The sequence below is a fragment of the Balearica regulorum genome, chromosome 5 (assembly GCF_011004875.1).
Source record: "Balearica regulorum gibbericeps isolate bBalReg1 chromosome 5, bBalReg1.pri, whole genome shotgun sequence".
In the NCBI taxonomy this organism is placed as follows: domain Eukaryota; kingdom Metazoa; phylum Chordata; class Aves; order Gruiformes; family Gruidae; genus Balearica; species Balearica regulorum.
In genome coordinates, this window is record NC_046188.1 from 10,405,424 (window position 1) to 10,412,157 (window position 6,734).

Consider the following 6,734-nt stretch of genomic DNA (forward strand, 5'->3'; position numbering starts at 1 on the left):
GATAGAAATTTCACTTCTTTTCAATTTCCTTATGAAAATATACCAACACACCTTTTTTGTTTCAGTAACACCTGCGATAAGTCTATATCATAGAGCAAACCATTGGTATCCCAAAATGAACTCCTTTGCATATGCCTGTCGTGGTAACTACTGCTCTTCTGCTGACTCTTGCAGCTTTATCCTACATTCACATTTGCAATGATTCAAAAAGCTTTCAACTCCAGTGGGGAAAAAAAAAATAATCTAGTTTCAGCTTCCATCCCCTTCTTTCCTTGTGATCATTGTGACCAAACTGGTGATTTCCCACTTGGTTTCTACCCTGGTAGAATTTAGGTTTAAAATAATAGTTTTGCTCAGGCCATAAACAGATGTTGTTATGCCAGAGCACAGCTGCTCACTGTTTATGGTCCTGACAACCTCCTATTTCAGAGATGGTCATTGAGGCGTAATCCCATCTCCCTTTAACATAAGCTGTGAGCCTACAACAAATGACAATCACAACTCCTAAATGCATGGAGAGCTCATAAAATCACAGCTGGAATTCTTAAATTGGCCATAGGTGGTCCCCAAACTGTCGCAATGTGCTGGTCTGTCTGCCTTCATGGATGCGCTCCCTAACCCTCTCTCTGCCTTGGCCAAATGCTGCCCAGACAATCACTTCTTTTAGGATCCACAAAGCAGTACTTGTTTTAGCAGATTTGTTTTATTTCATTCTGGTAAGCTCACTTGCTGCTCTTTCTTGCACAGAATACACGATTACCCTGAAGAATAAAATAAAGGAATTAATTGACATTTTAATTAATTACAACTTTTAATTAATATTCACCAGGGTGACAAGTGTTCTGGAATGCAAAACAGGAGTAATTCCTGAGGAAAAAAAGGGAAAGGCCCTGCAGTTTGTGTTCAGGTCAAATGAAGACCTTGTAGCTGAATATATGATTAGATCAGGTATCTGCTGACTGTTCAATGCCTGAAGCTTTGCTCATTTTGAAATAGCATGGGAAGATCTTTAGTAACAATACCAGGGGCTGTGAGCAGGGCTCAGAGGCAGAGTACACTGGCTGAATAGAAAGCACGGTCCATAACCTATATAACTCAATGTCTAAAAACCTTGGTTGAACTCAGGCCATGTACCACAGAGAGAAAGGCAGTGAACACACAAGGGATGGATGGGACAGGTGCCATCTCCTTCTCCTGCTGTTTGCAGCCTGCCTTCTCCCATGCACTGAAGAAACCCATGTAGGAGGCCACAGGAGACCTGCAGCCTGTTGGTGGCTCTGCAGGAGCTGAAGGACTCCCCATGGCCACCCACCACCCAACCTCACTATGAAATACTGAACAAGATTGTCATGAAGTGTTGCATGGATGCTCTGTATTTTATTTGCATAGTGGGGATCCCTTCCCTGAATTGCTATAAAAACTGTCCCATAATTTTCTCCCAGGCATGAACCATAGCTCTTTGACATGCCTATGAAAGATGGGCTCCTTTTACTCACTGGTGGTAAAGAGGGGGAAGGCGAAATTCTCCCTGTATATAATTTAGCATTCACTTTATAATGCAGTTTATATATTAGTAATACTTCACTGATTGCAAGGAATAGTTGGTGCTTACAGGCTGTGATCCTGAAGGATGGGGCAAGGCTGTACTACAGGTGGGATCAGGTGTTTGGCAAAAGAAAGAAACCATTGTTTTTTTCTCAGCTTAAACAACTGCAGCTGTTTGTAGAAAGAGATGAACTAAGAGCAGTGGAAAGTTCTCTGTCCTGCCTTTCCAACATGAATATCTGTATCTTCTGTAGAGACCACTACTGAAATGGAGTAGTGCCAAAAATTATCTTACTGCCCAGAAAAGGTTCTTAGCTCATTTGAGTTTGCAGTAGATTTGAAAGGATGAAGGTGGAAGAGACTTTGCATCCCTTGGTCATCCTCTGAAACACAGAAATTTCCCTTCACCAATGGAGGGCATGATCACACAACACAGTCAAGCTGACCCAATGATTGATTTTCACTGAAAAAAAGAGCTGTCCCTTCTTCCTCTCTCTTCCTTTCCTCCTCACCCTCACCTACACTCCAGCAGCAGCTCTGTCCTGATCCTTGCATGAGCTGACTCAACTTTTTTGCTGGGTTAGTTTTCTGCCAGGTTAATGAGTTCAATCAGTTCAGCAAGGACCAGGAAAACCACCCCAGTCACAAAGAGAGAAGCAGAAACACACAGCTGGGAGCAGGGGAAAAAGAAAGCAGGGAGACAGGAGAGACGAGGACTGCCTTCTCTTACCAGCAGTGACCATTAGACTGGCTCAACTATGTGATCCAAAGGTCTTGGAGAATGTTTTGCTTCTCAGATAACTTTCTGATAGCACAACATTTGGGATAATCCTTTACCAGTTCAGAGAAAGTATTATCATCTTGGGTAGTGTTTTCATCTGTTGGGGTGCCACAGAAAAGTTAGACTGTGATCCTGTAATCCTTTCTCAGGCAGAACTCCCCCAGGCTGCAAATGAACTATTGCAACACCAAAGCAGTCCATGGGAGAGGCTGAACATGCTCCTTTGGAGATCTTAGTTCGGTTATGCTCTTTTATTGATGCTGGTGATAGTTTCCAAGCTGCCTTAGATGTCAGCCCATGACTTGTCCCAGTCCTTTGGTGACCTCCAGGTGGTAAGAACCCTTTTTGAAGAGAGTTAGGTCTATACTCATGAGCTTTGGAAGTGGTTTCTTGGGCTGATATTGGTTGTGTGATGTTACCACAGTGGAGGAGGAATAGATGGAGTTGGACTTACCTGTCCATTTGGCAGCTAAAATGTAGGTTATGCTCTGAGGCACAGAAGACTTGTTTACTCCTGCACCAGGAAGAAAAGATGAAGCTGAAATCACTGAGGAAGTGAAAAGGGAAAACAGTCACCAGGCCTGGTCTTGTGGCCACACCAGCACTCAAGAAGCCAAGAAAGCCAGCTGACTTCAGGATGAAAATACAGACCTTTCTGTGCATCAGAATCGGACCCTAAATAGCAAAGGAATTTACTGCAATTCCATCTTTGCCAATTAAGTGTCTCCTGCTTCTAAATCGAAGAAAACTTCAATGTTAATTTTAAAATATTGCTGGCATTTATCACAGTAATTACTTCAGCCATGTAAAACTCCAGACACCATAAATAGTGTTGATACTATAGATTAAATGCTCCCAAGATACGTATTACTGATGCTACAAAACACAAATGCAGACGAGGATATTCTTCTCCAAGCTCAGCGTTTGTTTGCTTCATGCAAAACCGGTTAAGCACAGTTGCCTCATCAGATTTCTGAAAATGACTGATGTTCTTTGTCAAAGCCATCCCTCTTTATCAGTGACTATATTTTGGAGGAGCAAAAGAAGTATACCTGGGCAAACACACTCAGAAGCTGTAATATGAAAACATGCTTCACTGCAATTATGTTTTTCAATTAGTAGCTTTTAGAGGTGGGAAAGGTTTACCTCAGGGACTTTGAATTTCTATGGTCTTCAGTTTCCAGATTCTCAGTCTCTGAAAATAAGATGTCTTTGATCTTTTAAAGATATTGTGGATGTATAACCCATCAATGAATCATTCTGAATTACTAGACATCTTAGAAAATGTTCATCTTAATCTAGCACTGTGCACCTCTCCACCCGAAAGCAATGAAAGGTGTCTGTGTAGACAGGAAAAAACAGAGTCTTTATCAGACACCCTGCCCTAGTATGGACAGGCTTGTGCAGGCAGGTATGGAAAGGTGGATAGAGCAAACATTTAGAGACATCATAAATGAGCTAGAAACTGATAAGGTAGCAAACTGGAGGTACCTGAAACCAGAAATTACACATTGGCCAAGTTTACACATGTAAAGTGTGTCAATATTATCTATAATACTACTGATTATAGGCACACATGACTGGGAAATACATGCTACACTTCTGTAACATTAGTAAAGGATAATGTCTCCAAAGAAGGTAAAGAGATTTCTGTTTAGATTTGGCTCTGGTCACTCTCTGCAGACAGCCTGCCCCATCACCTGCCTGATGGTGCTGATGAAAGGCTCCCAGGGCTTATGCTTTCTGTAGGTTTGCCTTTTTACAGGAGGAGACTGTATAGATCCTGCATGCAGCAGGAGGTGGCTGCACCGTTGGAAGCAGCAATATACATATATAGTGATGTGTATTGCGTAAAATACACATTTATCACTCCATTGCTCTTTATTAATAGGAGGAAAGATACTAAAAAATAACTCAACCCCAAGACACAGAATGGAGATAAAGATGTTTTATAGCATCTGAAAGCATGTGGAAAAATTGTTGCATAGCTGGAACTTATTTGGCACTAGGGAAACTATTTGTTGAGCTGCCAGTAAAACTGTAGAAGAGGAAATACTTACAAGAAGACATCCAAACAAGCACTGAGCTTCCTTCCCATGAAACTCGGGGTCAAATAGCACACTTGAAATCATTAGGAACACGTGAAAAATGAGCTGATATTGTCACTGGGAATGACTCAGGCAATGGTTGGAAATACAATGTAAGGACCCAACAGCTTCCTACCACTTGGGGAACTGCTCAGAATTTATTTCTTGAGCATACCGAGTGGCATAGCTTGGGCAGAGCTCTCAAACTTCAGCTTGTGTGGCCTGAAGGGTGCGCTCTGGCTGTAATACCATCACTCTTGCTCACGTTTAACCTGAGGGGAGATTTCATTGCTCATTAACTTCCATCCAGGAGATGTGGCTGCATGCTCTGGCATAAACCTGGTCAGCTTCTGCAATGCAGTGCTTCAAAAAGCTGTATGGCTAATCTGAATTCTTAAAAGGATGTATATTTTGCTGTGGAAAACAACATCCAATTTGCTTTCATGTGGAAGCATTGGCTTAATGTTAATATTTTGTGTCCTATGGCCACAGTGGCATTGTCCTAAATATATGTACAAGTATTGTTGCTTATAATCTTTCTATAGAAAATATTCATTGGCAGTAAGAAATCACAGGCAGCTAGCTCACTAGTAAGTTTATTGTTGTAGGCTTTTTTTTAATTTTCATTGAAGCTACACTGTCCTTGGAAACAGAAATAAACCTCTATATTTTTACATTATTTAAAACCTTCTTTTACTTTACATTGCATTTCATACAAGAGGAAAGAAGGGTAGTTTTTCTGTTTCCAAAGTGAAATATATCAATATAGATTTGGCTCTGTTTCTGTTCGCTGTAACTAAGAGTCTTCTGTGATCATCTTTTGCAGCCAGTATGTTGCTGGTTGTTTAAGAACTTGTGGTCATTATGGAAGATAAATGACAGTCCTTGGAGCCCATGGCTGAAGCACACATTAGTCACTAGTAAATGATGTATAAAAAATATTCAGCTTGCAAAAAAGATAATGGTGGTTCCTATTTGAAAATGCAGAAAAATGCACATATCTGGAGCACAAAAGTGTCTCATCAATATCTCTGTGGGTAGAAAACTAACCTGTCAAGAAGAAAATGTTGAAGAGATGGAGATATTTATGGACTCACAGCACTGATCATAATGATGTAAAGGACTATTAAAACAAACTTAAAATATTAGATACTGCAAGTATACCACTTAATTATTTTTTCCTTGCAACCTAGGAATGCTCTAAAAAAATTCAGTAAGGAATTGCTCATTCCACATCTTTGACCTCCAGTGATCCTGCCTTTCCCCATTCCATTGTCATCCATAAATTTAATAGTCATTCCCAGTTTGACCTTTTACTAATGGCAAGGTCCTTCATCCCCTCCAGTGCTGGAGCTGAGGACTGGGACTTGCAGGGAGGGAAGCCCAGAGGACAGAAGTCTGTCTTGGTGATTCTGGCATCGCCAGGGCTGTAGCAGCATCTGCAATGGGTGGATGTGGTGCCCTCATGGCTGCACTCTGGCCCTCTTCTCCCGGGTGATGACTCTCGGATGAGATGTCACTCCTGCATTACACAGAAAATCTCATTGCCCTCCCAAAAGAGGGCAATTCTGCCATTTCCTTGGTGTGGAAATGGGGTGCAATTATCCCATTTCAGGACTCCAGCTCCCAGGCTCTAGTTAGCACCAGACTTTGCTGAGTGAGCCGCATCACAGGACCAGGCTGTTGGCGTGCGATGGGTGAAGACCTGCAGTGGACAAGGCAGCTACCTGTCAAGAGAGGGCATCTGTTTCTAGCCAGTGGCGTAGGTCATTATGGACTTCTTTTCTTGGCCTTTCACTCCTGGCTCCCTTCGCCTACCTAATGAAGGACCTTTTCTGTGTGGGTTGTCAGTAGGGCTGAACTGACTCGCTGCTGCTGCTGGTAGAGCCAGTGCTACTCCACTTCCCCTACCCCCAGGCTTAGTGCTGTGCCTTCTGCTAGATCTAGTGCTTCTCTGACTCTTCACTGAGCCAATTTGACTCACTCATCTGGAAGAAAACAAATATAAAGATTTTTTTTATATATATATATATATAAAAATATATAAACTGGCTTTTTAACCACCTTAGTTTTCTGCCAGTTGTGTGAGATCAGCAAGAGGTCCTCTGAGGAACCAGGGCAAGTGAAGGGAAACAGCAGGAGAATGGAAAGGAGAATGGGGGAAAAGAAGTGATGGGGTGGAGAGAGCAGGACCACCCCTTCCCAAGGCAGTGAACCATTAAAGTGGCCCAGCTGTGCCTTTGAACAGCCATTCGAGTATACAGGCACAACACAGGGAAACTTAACATGAAGCTGGGAGAGCCAGCAGGAGAGCAGACAGC